Source organism: Leucoraja erinacea, chromosome 22 (genome assembly GCF_028641065.1).
Source record: "Leucoraja erinacea ecotype New England chromosome 22, Leri_hhj_1, whole genome shotgun sequence".
Classification (NCBI taxonomy): domain Eukaryota; kingdom Metazoa; phylum Chordata; class Chondrichthyes; order Rajiformes; family Rajidae; genus Leucoraja; species Leucoraja erinaceus.
Genome location: NC_073398.1, coordinates 28996298 through 29010427, shown reverse-complemented (window position 1 = coordinate 29010427; position 14130 = coordinate 28996298). Strand labels below are relative to the sequence as shown.

Genomic DNA, 14130 nt, shown 5'->3' with positions numbered 1-14130 from the left:
CAGATAACTCACCTTTCTCCTGTGCTGCGAGTGCAATTAGTTTAGTTCCGATCGGTGGTATATTGTAAACGTTATCGAGGTTTAAAAACCGCACATGCGCAGATTCTTTCAGTCAGCACCACTCAAGACTGGTCTCTTCTATCAGTCAATGCCACGGCCGGGATGGCGACGCCCCTTCCTGCCCCACCGTCGGCGGCCTGTCCTGCCTCACTCACAAACCTCTCTCCCCTCCTCATAGTAACTTGTCTATCATCCCCACCATCACCGGCGGGGGCTGCGAGGGGGGTTCAGTGGAGGCCCTGGTCCCGTCTCTTTCCATCATCCGCCCGCCCTCTGCAAACACCGGCTCCATTCCCCCCCCGAGGCCCGGCCTGGCATCGTCAGCGAGCCCGGCATGTAGGCGGGTGGGCAGGGCGGGGACGGGCCGTGCAGCAGCGAGCGGGCGGGGCCGAGCCGGAATGGGCAGAGGGAGGGAGGGAGAGTCGGGTTGCAGGGTGGCCGAGCAGTTTGTGCGGAGTTTGAGTAACTTACACACGATGCAAACTGGTCCAATCATCAAGTCAACTGGATCTAAACCACAGCTAACAATGAATGACCTGTGGAGGAAGGAACTGCAGATGCTGCTTTTTATGGATGAAGAGAGGGAGGGAGTGACTGAGGGGAAAGGAGAGGGAGGGTGGGATTGGGGGAGGGGAGGAGGAGAGGGGAAAGATCCTGGGGCGATGAGGAGGGAGAGGGGGGATTGAGGGAGAGGAAGGGGTAGGGAGGGAGAGGGGGAAAGTGGGGGAGGTGTGGATGAACCATGAGATCCGCACTCTTTTGGTCCAGATACCGGGCATTCCGGTCTGAAGATGCAGAGGTCTACAAGAAGTCCAGATACGACCTTGGTAAGGCCATCAAAAAGCCCAAAAGGGACCTGCACCAAGCTGGAGGATGAGACGGAAGTTAGGCAACTGTGGAAGGGCTTAAATGCCATCACCTCGTACAAGGCAAAATCAGGAGGCAGCTCAAATATCAGCAAAGCATCACTCCCTGACGTGCTCGATGCGATAACACGCTTTGATAGGGAGAACACTGATGTGCCTTCCTGAGCCCCCATTCGCCGTGACGGTATTTCAGTCACAGTCACAGAGTCCGACGTCAGAAGATCCTTCAGGTGGATGAACTCTCGGAAAGCGCCTGGACCTGATGGCATGCCTGGTCGTGTTATAAAAACCTGTGCGGACCAACTTTCTGGAGTTTTTACGGACATTTTCAACCTCTCACTTCTGAGGTCCCCACCTGCTTTAAAAGGGCATCAATAATACCGGTGCCCAAGAAGGGCAAGGTGACATGCCTCAACGACTATTGACCAGTGGCACTAATGTCTGTGGTGATTAAGTGGTTTCAGAGGTAGATTATGGTGCATATCAACCAATAGCTCGACAAAACCTGGACCCACTGCAGTTCGCTTACCGCCATAACAGATCAATGGTGGATGCGATCTCACTGGCTCTCCAATTCGCTCTGGACCACTTGGAGAACAAAAACTCATATGTCAGGCTGTTATTCACTGAATGTAGCTCAACATTTAATACAATCATCCCCAACAAACTGGTTACCAAGTTCTCAGATCTGGGTCTCTGCGCATCCCTCTGCAATTGGATCCTCGACTTCCTCACCCACAGACCCCAATCTGTCTATATTGGTGGAAATGTGTCATCCTCGGTAACAATCAGTACAGGAGCACCTCAAGGCTGCATGCTCAGACCCCTGCTTTACTCACTCTATACTCATGACTGCGTAGCTGGACATAGTGCGAACACCCATCAAGTTCACCGACGACACCACTGTTGTGGGGCGAATCACTGATGGGGATGAGTCAGAGTATAGAAGTGAGATCGACCGATTGACCGAATGATGCCAGCACCATCCTGGCCACACACTTATCTCCCCGCTACATTCAGGTAGAGGGTACAGGAGCCTGAAGACTGCAATAATAATAATAATACATTTTATTTATGGGCGCCTTTCAAGAGTCTCAAGGACACCTTACAAAAATTTAGCAAGTAGAGGAAAAACATGTAAGCGGAATGAAATAAATAGTAGAGACATGACTAGTACACAAATTAAAGACAGAATTCAATTCAAAATACAATATGAGGCAATTCAAGCACAGATGAAAAGGGAGGGGGACGTGGGGCTAAGGATAGGCAGAGGTGAAGAGATGGGTCTTGAGGCGGGACTGGAAGATGGTGAGGGACACGGAATTGTGGATCAGTTGGGGGTGGGAGTTCCCGAGCCTGGGAGCTGCCCTGGAGAACAAAGATCCTATAGCATTTTGCTGGAGAAGGCTAAAATAGGACTTTACTAATCGCTGAGCACTGGGGTTAATCTCAATCTCCAAGAATCTGTTATATGCATACCTCAATCTGAAAGAATATTTCAACTTCTTGATTTAAACTGGTACCAATTTCAGGGTAAGAATCTACCTCAGTCGTAAGATGCAAGGTGAAGATAGATACTAAAAGCTTGAGTAACTCAAGTAACTTAGTCGGTGCCGTGGAGCGTTCTACGTAGGCGGTGGGGGAAGGGCAGTCCTGCGCGGTATGGGAGGAGCGGGCCGGCAGCGCCTGCGCGGTGGGGGAGGGGCTGGCTGACAGGTTAGCGCATGCGCGGTGGGGAAGGAGCGGGCCGGCAGCGCCTGCGCGGTGGGGGAGGGGCTGGCAGACACACCGCAGCGCCTGCGCGGTGGGGGAGGGGCTGGCAGACACCGCAGCGCCTGCGCGGTGGGGGAGGGGTTGGCTGGCACGGCAGCGCCTGCGCGGTGGGGGAGGGGCTCGCAGACAGCGTAGCGCCTGCGCGGTGGGTGCTGGCAGCGCAGACACGGAGAGACAGACCGAGTTCCAGGCCTTCGGCGCAGCCGCTCTGAGGTTAGTGCGCACCGCGCATTCTCCACATTTCGGCCCTGGCGCAGTCGCAAATCGGATCCCAAAAGCCGCCCGGTCGCGCAAACGGGTGTTTTGCTTCATAAAAGGACGAGAAAGAGCCGCCTAACCGAATTTTGTACGGAGGGGAAGAGCTTAAAATGCAATGCGAGAGGGCCTAGGCCGCACTAGGCCCGCCTGTTAACAGGGCTGGATTTTGGCGGGACTAAGGGAGGAGGAAGAAAAGGGGATTCGGGGGTGGAATAAACTCCCGAGCATTGAGCAGGCTTTGGAGTGGGAGCAGGTTTCTTGTCCCTGCCACGGGCCCCTGTGCCGAGTCAATGCTCCCTTTTGGATGTTTGATAAACCGGTTGCCGCTTGAGGACTCATTCCTGTAGCTTCCAAACTACTAAGTATTTCTATTCAAAATGGGTCCCAGGGCGGAGTTTTTGAACGTCGTGTATTTCGAGGTTTATCGAGTGATTACTAAACGGTTGTGCGTTAAAAAAAAAAAATCATAAATCGTACAAATTGAGCAGGAATTCAGTAAAAATGAAAACAATCAAGGTTTTACGCGCTTAGCATAATTAAACAGAGGGATAAAAAGCCTCGACTTTGCAACGATTTTGCGTCTATGATTTTGCAAGATTCGCTATTTGTTAAGTTGTGCTAAAATATGCTTACATGTAAGGTAGGAATGAATGTAATGTCACTTTTGTCTAAATGCTCCAATTGGAATGTTTGTATGTGTATCATCACATGTTATATCTGACTACCTTGAGTGTTTAAAATAAAACGCGTTTCTCAATGCGCATGTATTTTAATGAGCTTTAATGCTTTTCGGGGGGGGGGGGGGGGGGGTAAGGGAACTAAAACACAAGATTTGCATTGTGTTTGGGGTCTTTGCTGTCCTTCATCAGAATTTGAAAATCTAATTTTTTGTTTTGTGCAAGCAATTTCTTTAACATAAAACTTTGATTTGCAGCACTGAAAACAACTAGGAGAGGAGCAATTTAGTAAGAGCGGTAAAAAAACTGATGGGTATTTGAAAAGGAGGTTTAAAGTAGGTGCAGTTAAGGAAAAGGCGTATTCTTTAAAGTGTTAAAATGGTAAATATAGATTTTAACAATTGCCTATGTACTGAATAAACAATGATTATAATAGTACCAGACAACCATAGTTAGCCACTGCTAAAAAATTGTATTCAAAATGTTAGTCAAAAGTAGTTGATATATTTCCAGGCATAGAAAATCTGGATTATAGAACACTAAGTACATATACAGAACTTTTGGAAGTAACCATTTCTAATTTTGCCCAAAGACTGGAATTATATTTGAGTAAACTTGTCTTCAATAATTATCAAGAATAAGTGTATTTATTATGCAGTATAGTGTTGCATTTAAACCTGTAAAGCTGCAACATTATTGTGCATATGAAATAAACACTCTTTGAAGAAGGGTCTAGTGCTGAAACGTCACCCATTTCTTCCCAGAGATGCTGCCTGTCCCACTTAGTTACTCCAACTTTTTATGTTTACGGTTTAAACCAGCATCTGCAGTTCCTTCGTGCACACTCCTTATATCTTGATTAGCACCATGTATATTCAACATTACAAATGCATCCTAAGCGGTATATGGAGGAAAAAAAAACACAGTTGCTGGGCCATTGAACTACAAAGAGATATAAGGATACCTAATTAACTAGAGTTAGATATAGTTCTTGGGGCTAACGGGATCAAGGGCTATGGGGAGAAAGTAGGAGCGGGATACTGATTTTGGATGATCAGCCCTGATCATATTAAATGGCCTTCTGCACATATTTTCTATGTTTCTAACCATGACTGAAATAAGACTGCTGAAGAAGGAAGAGGTTGGTGATATTTAAGGCAGAAATTTCAGTTTACTGCCCTTTCACCTGAAATTCAGGGCACTTGTGCTAGTGTGATTACATGGAAATTTCGGGGGTGGCCAATGTTCTTGGAGATTATTTGAAAACCAAAATCTGAGCTTTAAAATCAGTTACCGTGAACCACTATAGTACAATGAGTGAACGTGGATATGGTTTGGATGGTCTTGAAGTGATGGTGAATAGAACACGGAAAGCTAGTTGGAAATGTTTTTGATTCAAGGTAGCAAAGGCATAGATGAGGATTTAAGCATCAAAAGAGTTGAGCAGCAAGGCTTCAGCTGTGATGTTACGGCAGTGGAAATAAATAGTTTTGATAAGGGTATAGATATGAGTTCCAAAATTTAAATCTAGTAAATATGAGATCAATGTTATAGTCTAGTTTGGTTTAATATAGTTTAAATATGTTTAATACAGCACGATCAAAGATGCTTATGACCTCAGAACTAAGCTTTTGAAGTTGGGGAGCAAATGTCAAAGTCTTTCATCTGAATATTTATTTGGAAGCAATTTCAATTCATCCAACACTTTATGGCAACCATTTGAACGGTTTAGAGCCATTTATAAGATCTTGCATGAAATGTAAGGGAATAAGCCAGTGACCCCAGAACTACAAGCATAAATGTTATGACCTACTGCTATGCTAGATGCTAGACCTACTGACTACCTCCAGCAGCATCGGTGGAAAGAGAAACTAAGTTAAGATTTCAAGTTATTGCCAGAACCAGAGGTTAAATAACAGAACCAAAGTGCAGGGAAGTTGAAAGAAGAGATGGATACAACAGAGGGTGTCAGAATAAAGTTGCTATGAGGCTGAATTTTCAGGGTCTTTCGGGTGAATTTGGTTAATGAAAGCACTAGATAGTGCTAATATGGCCAAAGATGCGTAGTGCACTTGCTAATAACTGGACTGAGGAATATTCCAATAGGTCGGACGGTATTAATGAGGGATGGAAAAACAGATCAAATTTCACAGAAATAGCCAGAGAATTTGAGTTACCTAAAGTTTGAAAATTCAATTTTGGATCAGGAAAGCTGCAATACACGTGACATGCTGTTCTCAAGTTTTCATTCTGTCATATTATAGCAGTTCAGGATGTCATAGACAAGTAGGTCAGAGTGGCATGGAGAATTAAAGTGGTAATCTGCAGGAGGGTCAGGTTGGTTTCTGTGGAGAAAGGTTGTTTCACAATTTGGTCAAATGTGACTTAGTGGCCAATAATGAAAAGCTCACTGGGAAAAGTGTATCTAGATGGCATAGACGCCTCAAATAAATGTATTTGACTACTAAATGGCCACTATTTATAATTTAAAAAAAAAGTATTCTATGGATGTATTGGCCATCATTTTTTTTCCCAACAACCATTAGGAAAGTACTGTATATTTATTTTGCACGTTGTGGAATCTTGCTGCTGATAAGTTTAACATGTCTATCTTTGACTTTAATTCAGTGTAATTTATTTTAGTACACTAATGACATTTTTTCTCCTTGCACACGCATCATTTGGATGTAATTGGTATCTGAAAAGGGCAGGTGTGGAGGAATTAATTTTACCAGTAGTTCAATCCGTAACGAAAAGACAAATGTTAAGGTAATTGGACATTTACACATCAGTACCATTAGAATATTTTTCAATGAGTTAATATCTGCTATGCATTATTGAAAGGGTTACAATACATTGAATTACAATTTCCAAAAGGAATAAGTTCATAGGTTCGAGGAGCAGAATTAGGCCATTCGGCCCATCAGAGGTGTACCATTCGATCATGGTTGATCTATCTTTCCTTCTCAAACCCATTCACTTGCCTTCTCTCCACAACCCCTGACACCATTACTGGTCAAGAATCTACCAATCTCATGGTGATATTTTATAGAAAAAGGGAAATTGCAGAATTAATCGGGTAAGAGCACTAAGAAACCGGGATTCTTTGGACAATAAAATTAGCTAATACACAATTTCAATATCATACAACAGTTCTAGTCAGCGTCAGAAAAATGGCAAATGTGGTGAAAGTACGGAGTAACTCGACTGTCGGAGAGCATATCTGGAGAACATGGATAGGCAAATTTTAGGGTTGGGGCACTTCAGAAGGGTCTGACCCAAAACATTGTCCTATCCGTGTTCTCCAGAGATACTGCCTGACCCGTTGAGTTACTCCACCACTTGCTGTCTTTTTTTGTAAACCAGCATCTGCAGTTCATTATGTCTAAGTTGATTTAGGCGTTCATTACATGAATCTCAAAAGTTGGATGCAGCTACCTGATGCAATTAGGAAGGCATGTGTTATATTCATCCACATTGAAATGCACTGCAGTTTAGGAGTAAGGAACTTTTGTTGCCATTGTTATTAATTTAGATATGGCCATGATTGAAGTACTGTGCAATTTTGTTCTTACTGAAGGTAGGATAAAATCGTCTTGGAGGAGATGCAACAGACGTTGAATGCATTGATTGATTCTTAGAAAGAGGGTTAACTGCATTTTCATTGAGTTAGTACAATAGGCCCATTTTATCTGGAAAATAGAAGAATTTTAAAAGGTGAACCGTTTGAAATATATACATTTCTTTGAGGGCATAATAGGTTAATACTGAGAACTGGAGGAAACACTTACTTGTCCGTTGGGCTATTTAATTGAAAGTTTTATTGAGAACGCCTTTTAGCACTATTGTTCATAGCCCTTTCTCGCAAATCAGTTTAGTGAACCCATTGCTGTCTCTTTCTAATCCAAGTAATTCCTCACTCTTAATGCCATTGTTTCTTTGGGATATGTCTTTTGCACCACTATCTTTCATCATATTTGAATAGCTCAGTATGGGAAAACTGTACTGAAGTGCCCGTAGAACATTTCACTCAGCCATTTCATAATCTTTTCAAGGCGCAATCCTTTTCATAAATAAAGTAATGGTTGTATAGAAACATAGAAAATACGTGTAGGATGAGGCCATTTGGCCCTTCGAGCCAGCACCGCCATTCATTGTGACCATGGCTGATCATCCCCAATCAGTAACCTGTGCCTGCCTTCTCCCCATATCCCTTGATTCCGCTGGCCCCTGGAGCTCCATCTAACTCTTTTAAATTAATCCTGCGAATTGACCTCTATTGCCTTCTGTGGCAGAGAATTTCACTAATTCACAACTCTCTGGGGAAAAAGTTTTTTCTCATCTCAGTTTTAAATGTCCTCCCCTTTATTCTTAGACTGTGGCCCCTGGTTCTGGACTCCCCCAACATTGGGAACATTTTTCCTGCGTCTAGCTTATCCAGTCCTTTTATAATTTTATAAGTTTCTATTTAAGATCTCCGCTCATCCTTCTAAATTCCAGTGAATACAAGCCCAGTCTTTCCAATCTTTCCTCATATGACAGTCCCGCCATCCCGGGGATTGACCTCGTGAATCTACGCTGCACTCCCTCAATAGCAAGAATGTCTTTCCTCAAATTAGGAGACCAAAACGGCACACAATACTCCAGATGTGGTCTCACCGGGGCCCTGTACAATTGCAAAAGAACCTCTTTACTCTGATACTCAAATCCTCGTTATGAAGGCCAACATGCCATTAGCTTTCTTCACTGCCTGCTGTACCTGCATGTTTACTTTTAGTGACTATCCTCATTTAGGGAAGGTAACCAAACTGCATTCAATATTGCAGGTGTGTTCGCTTCAAATTAAAGCAAAAAATATTTGAGCATTTGCAGGCAAAAAATATTTGGATTATCCAAGGGACATGAAATCTGCTATAGATGTGGACAGGATGTCTCTTGCATCACAACCGACTGAAGTTTATTTACCTTGAAATATAGATCTGAGGGGCTACGTTTAATATTTTGCACACATCCTTCAATTTGGAGTGTGCCTCTAATGTGAAATGTTATTGCTACGGCAGAACAACTTTTATCTACATAATACCTTTAAGGATGTTGTAGATTCATTCGGCGTAGAAATAGGCCCTCTGGCCCAACTTGCCCATGCTGATCAACACGCCGCATCTGCCTGTTCATGGTCCATAACCCTCGAAGCCTATGCTGTCCAAATGTCTCTTAAATGTTATAGTGCCTGCTTCCACTACCTCCTCCAGCAGCTTGTTCCATATACGCGCCACCAGTTGTGCTAAAAAATAAATAAATAGAAAGTTATCCCTCGGGTTCCTATTAAATCTTCCCTCCCCCTCACCACAAACCTGTCCCTTGGTTCTCTCATCCACTTCTCAGGGCAAAAGACTGTACATTTACCAGATCTGTTCCTCTCATGATTTTGTACACCTCTATAAGATCAGCCCTCATCCTTCTACACTCCAACAAATGAAGTCCTGGTCTGCTCAACCTCCCCCAGTATCATACGCCTGAAGAGGTCTGGCAGCATCCTTGTAAATCTTTTCTATACCAGCTTGGCAACATCTTTCCTATAATTCAGTGACCAAAACTGAATACAATACTTTAAATGGTAATTACCATTGTCTTATATAACTGTAACATGACCCCCTAACTTCTCTACTCAATACTCTGTCTGATGATGGCCAATGTGCTAAAAGCCTTTTTGACCACCCTATCTACCTGTGATGCCACTTTCAAGGAACTGTATACCTGCATTCCTAGATACCTCTGCTCTTCAACACCCCCAGAGTCCTGCTATTCACCGTGTAGGTCCTGCCTTTGTTAGACTTCCCAAAATCCAACACTTCACAATTCTCTATTAAATTTCATTAACCATTCCTCAGCCCAACTACTCAACCATTCAACATCCTGCTGTTTTCACAGCCATTTTCATTACAATACCTCCCATTTTAGTGTCATCTGCAAACTTGATAATCATGCCTTGTATCTTCTCATCCAAATCATTGATATGGATGACAAACTGCAATGGGCCCAGCACCAAACCCTGAGGCATACAGTCCTCCAGTTCAAAAAAACAACCTTCCATCATTACACTCTGCTTCCTTCCACGAAGCCAATTGTTTCTCCATTCAGCTATCTCTCCTTGGATCCCTTGTAATCTAACCTTCTGGAGCAGCCTACCATGTGGAACCTTGTTGAATGCCTTGCTGAAATCCATGTATACAATGTCTACGGCTCGCCCTCATCAACTTTTTTGGTTATATCTACAAAAAAAACCTCATATTTGTGAGACACGATCTCCCACTTAAAATATGTTTGAGCAAGACTGAGTTTGGAGATAGTTCCATATAGGACCAGATTACCACTCATAGAGCTGTGGTAAGAGTTGAGTGCATTAACAAGGCAGTAAACTGCATTTGGTTGGCTGTTCCCCATGAAGGAAACTCACTTCCAGGGTGTGATTGGCAATCATTCCAGTTGAGTTGTACCATGGTGCATAGTTTCCCATTTACAGACTGCGCTGCAGCATCTCTTTAAACTTGCTGTCGGTGATGATCAGATTCCAGGCAGCATGTGCTTATTAACACTACTGAGTTCCACCTGTACTCGTAATCTGTCCTGATAACCACATTCATCAACTGTTTATCAACAGTGTTGGGTGAAAATGCTGGAACAACCTAAGCTGGCATACCTTCAAGTGAGCTGCCACAGTCTTCAATCAAGGGTTATATTACAACCAATACCCCTATCCCCAGGATTAAACTGAGATATTTGCACTTTATATTTACATGTACACTGTCCATTTTCCCTTCTCACTTTGTTTAATTCAGCTTCTTGCACACACAGAAGGAACGATCACTCGAGCCTGGTACAGGGTGACACTCTGCTCCACTTTTCTGCCATTAGCTTTGTTATTCTGCCAAGTGCAGAATAACAATACCAGGTTGACCTGTCACGGTGTGTGACAGTGTTTGATGTGGTCAGATATCTGGTATCCCTGAAAGGAAAAGGGCCAGTGTCTGATCCTCTTGCACTGGTTTCTGTTGTGTCGTGGGATGATTATTCTATTGTAATTTCAAGTGGAAAAATCACTGGATGTTTCTACTGCAGGAACACCTGCCAAATTGTGCCCATTTTACTAGCTAGGTTACAATTCCAATTTCTACACACAAAAAAAACATCCCCTATAATGGCGCAATCATAATAAACAATTTCATAAATATTTGTGCTCATTTGTTCTGTCACAAAGTATTTCTTGCTGAATCCAAGTGATAATCAAATGTACTTTTATCAATAAAGATTGAAATAATCATTAATAATGGTGTCCAATCCTTGATCAACAACCAACTTCACTTAAGATCATTGGAGATAAATAAAAAACATATAATGCTGCAAATACTCTACAGTTCTGGCAACCTCTTGAGAGAGAAACAGAGTTGATGTGTCAGTCAATAAACTTCCATCAGAATTTAAAAAATGGGCAGATTGGAAAAGTATCAACTTTGATGCTTTGTCTGTGCTAATTGAGTTCAACTGTGTTTCACTGTGGCAATGCACCGAGCTGCAAAATCCCTGATTTAAGGGGAAAGGATATTAGCCAGGGGTCTTGTTCATTTGAATGACTGACAGGCTTGGACAAGAACTTGAGTTTAGGTACAGTGAAAAGGTTTGTTTTGCATGCTATCCAAATGGATCAGATATTACCATACGTAGATACAATCAGGTCAAACTCAAGTACAATAGACCGAGCAATGGGGAAGATACACAGCACAGTATATAATTATAAACATTGTAGCCCATCAGTTCCTTGGTCAAAGTCCAGTCTCCTGAATAAGGCGAAGGAGACTTGTTCACTACTCTAGCTTATGGAATGAATTCCATTCAAAAGCCCAATAGCGGAGGGGAAGAACCTGTTCCTGAGTCTGATGGTGCGTGCTTTCAAGCTTCTGTACCTTCTGTCGTACAAGAACAGGGAGGAAAAAGGAATGACCGGGGTGGGACAACCCTTTGATTATGTGGTGGCTGCTTTTTCTGTAGAAATTTGTATGTATCACTGGGGACGTGCCAAATATCCTCAGTCCCCTCAGGAAGTAGAGGCGTTGGTGTGCTTTCTTGGCTGTTGCATCATTGTAATTATTCCAGTATTTTGCATCAATGTGGTTGGTCCATGGCAGATAGTTGGTAATATTAATGCTGAGGAACTTGAAATTCACAACCATTTTCTAAATCCATACCTTTGATGCTGATGGGGGCATGTACCCCCCAATGTTTCCTGATGTCAATAACTAGCTCCTTCGTCTTGCTAACATTAAAGGAGAGGTTATTGTCCCGATACCATGTCACTAAGTTCTCTATCCTCCTTCCTGTACTCCATCTTGTAATTTTTCATGATTCGGCCCACATCGGTGTTGTTATCTGCAAACTTGCAGATGGAATTAGACCCGAATTTAGCTGTACAGTTGTGAGTGCAAAGGGAATATAGGACTACACCCAGAAACATCACCTATCCATGTTCTCCAGAGAAGCTGCCTGACTCACTGAGTCAGCATTTTGTGTCTTTCTTTGGTAAACCAGCATCTGCAATTCCTTGTAACTACTTACACCAATTTAGCATTCAAAAACAAAAAATTGGAACCATTATTATATTCCCCAATGATTGAACAATACAGTGCCCTCCATAATGTTTGGGACAAAGACCCATCATTTATTTATTATTTATCGGTACTCCACAATTTGAGATTTGTAATAGAAAAAATCACATGCAGTTAAAGTGGACATTGTCAGATTTTAATAAATGTCTAAGAAGGAACTGCAGATGCTGGAAAATCGAAGGTAGACAAAAATGCTGGAGAAACTCAGCGGGTGAGGCAGCATCTATGGAGCGAAGGAAATAGGCAACGTTTCGGGTCGAGACCCTTCAGACTGATGTGAGGGTGGGGGGGGGGGGGGGGGGGGGGGGCGGAAAGAAGAAAAGAAGAGGCGGAGACAGCGGGCTGAGGGAGAGCTAAGATGGGGAGGAGAAAGCAGCGACTACCTGAAATTAGAGAAGTCAATGTTCATACCGCTGTGGTGCCAACTGCCCAAGCGAAATATGAGGTGCTGCTCCTCTAATTTCCGGTGGTCTTCACTCTGGACATGGAGGAGGCCCAGGACAGAAAGGTTAGATTCGGAATGGGAGGGGGAGTTGAAGTGCTGAGCTAACGGGAGATCAGGTAGGTTAATGCGAACCGAGTGGAGGTGTTGGGCGAAGCGATCGCCAAGCCTATGCTTGGTCTAACCGATGCAGAGCAGCTGACATCTAGAGCAGCGGATGCAATAGGTGAGGAGGTGCAGGTGAACTTCTGCCACCTCTGCCTCACCTTTGTTCCCCTCTGTTCCCACCTCAATGAGTTCCGCGTCCGCCACGATGCGGAGCTCTTCTGCCGCCTCCGCATCAAAGCGTTCTTTCATGGGATTGGATTGGATTGTTTCTGCCTGTTCATGTCCTACCAAACTTATTTCCACATACCTCGACTCAATTCTATCCCTCATGGTTAAATCCCTCCCTACCTATGTTCAAGACACCTCACATGCTCTTCGTCTACTCCAGGCCCCCATTCCCTCATCTTCACCATGGATATCCAGTCAATCTACACCTTAATCCCCCACCAGGAGGGTCTTAAAGCCCTCTGTTTAGCGGAGCTGGTCCTTACCCTTAATAACTTTTCGTTTGACTCCTCCCATTTTCTCCAAATACAAGGTGTAGCTATGGGCATGCGCATGGGCCCTAGCTATGCCTGCCTCTTTGTAGGGTACGTCGAACAATCTTTGTTCGAGGCGTATCAGGGCCCTATCCCCAAACTACCTCCGCTACATCGACGACTGCATTGGTGCTACCTTCTGCACCCACAGACAACTCACTGACTTCATCCATTTCACCACTAACTTCCATTCGGCACTCAAATGTACCTGGACCATTTCCGACACTTCCCTACCATTTCTAGACCTCACTATCTCCATCGCAGGTGATAGACTACTGACCGACATCCACTATAAACCCACAGACTCCCATAGCTATCTGGACTGCACTTCTTTGCACACCCTGATTCCTGTAAGGACTCCATCCCCTACTCCCAATTCCTCCGTCTACGCTGTGTATTTGATTCTGCACCCAGGATGAGGTGTTCCACACCAGGGCATTGGAGATGTCCTCATTCTTCAGGGAACGGGGGTCCGCCTCTTCTACTACAGATGAGGCTCTAACCAGGGTCTCTTCTATACCCCGTAACGCTGCTCTCACTCCCCATCCCCCCCCCCCCCCCCCCCCCACTCGTAACATGGCAGAGACCCCCTTGTCCTCACTTTCCACCACACTAGCTGTTACATACAACAAATAAACCTCCGACATTTTCGCCACCTCCAACGGGATCCCATCACTGGCCACATCTTCCCATCTCCTCCCCTGTCTTGTTTCTGCAGAGACCAATCCCTCCGTAACTCCCTGGTCA

The 14130-nt window shown here is 44.1% G+C and overlaps 1 protein-coding gene across 13 annotated transcripts in view; it reads left to right on the top strand.

The window, feature by feature from the left end:
* Positions 1–2262: 2262 nt before the first annotated feature.
* Positions 2263–14130, top strand: part of nrf1 (nuclear respiratory factor 1) — a 71145-nt gene continuing 59277 nt past the window's right edge. For 2 of the 13 annotated variants that reach the window (XM_055653357.1, XM_055653366.1), the window contains exon 1: positions 2287–2459. The gene's annotated coding sequence lies outside the window, so the exon portion shown is untranslated. Of the gene's footprint in view, positions 2460–2791; positions 2913–14130 lie in introns of those variants that run through there. The other 11 variants (XM_055653359.1, XM_055653355.1, XM_055653354.1 and 8 more) reach the window with 10 other exon arrangements.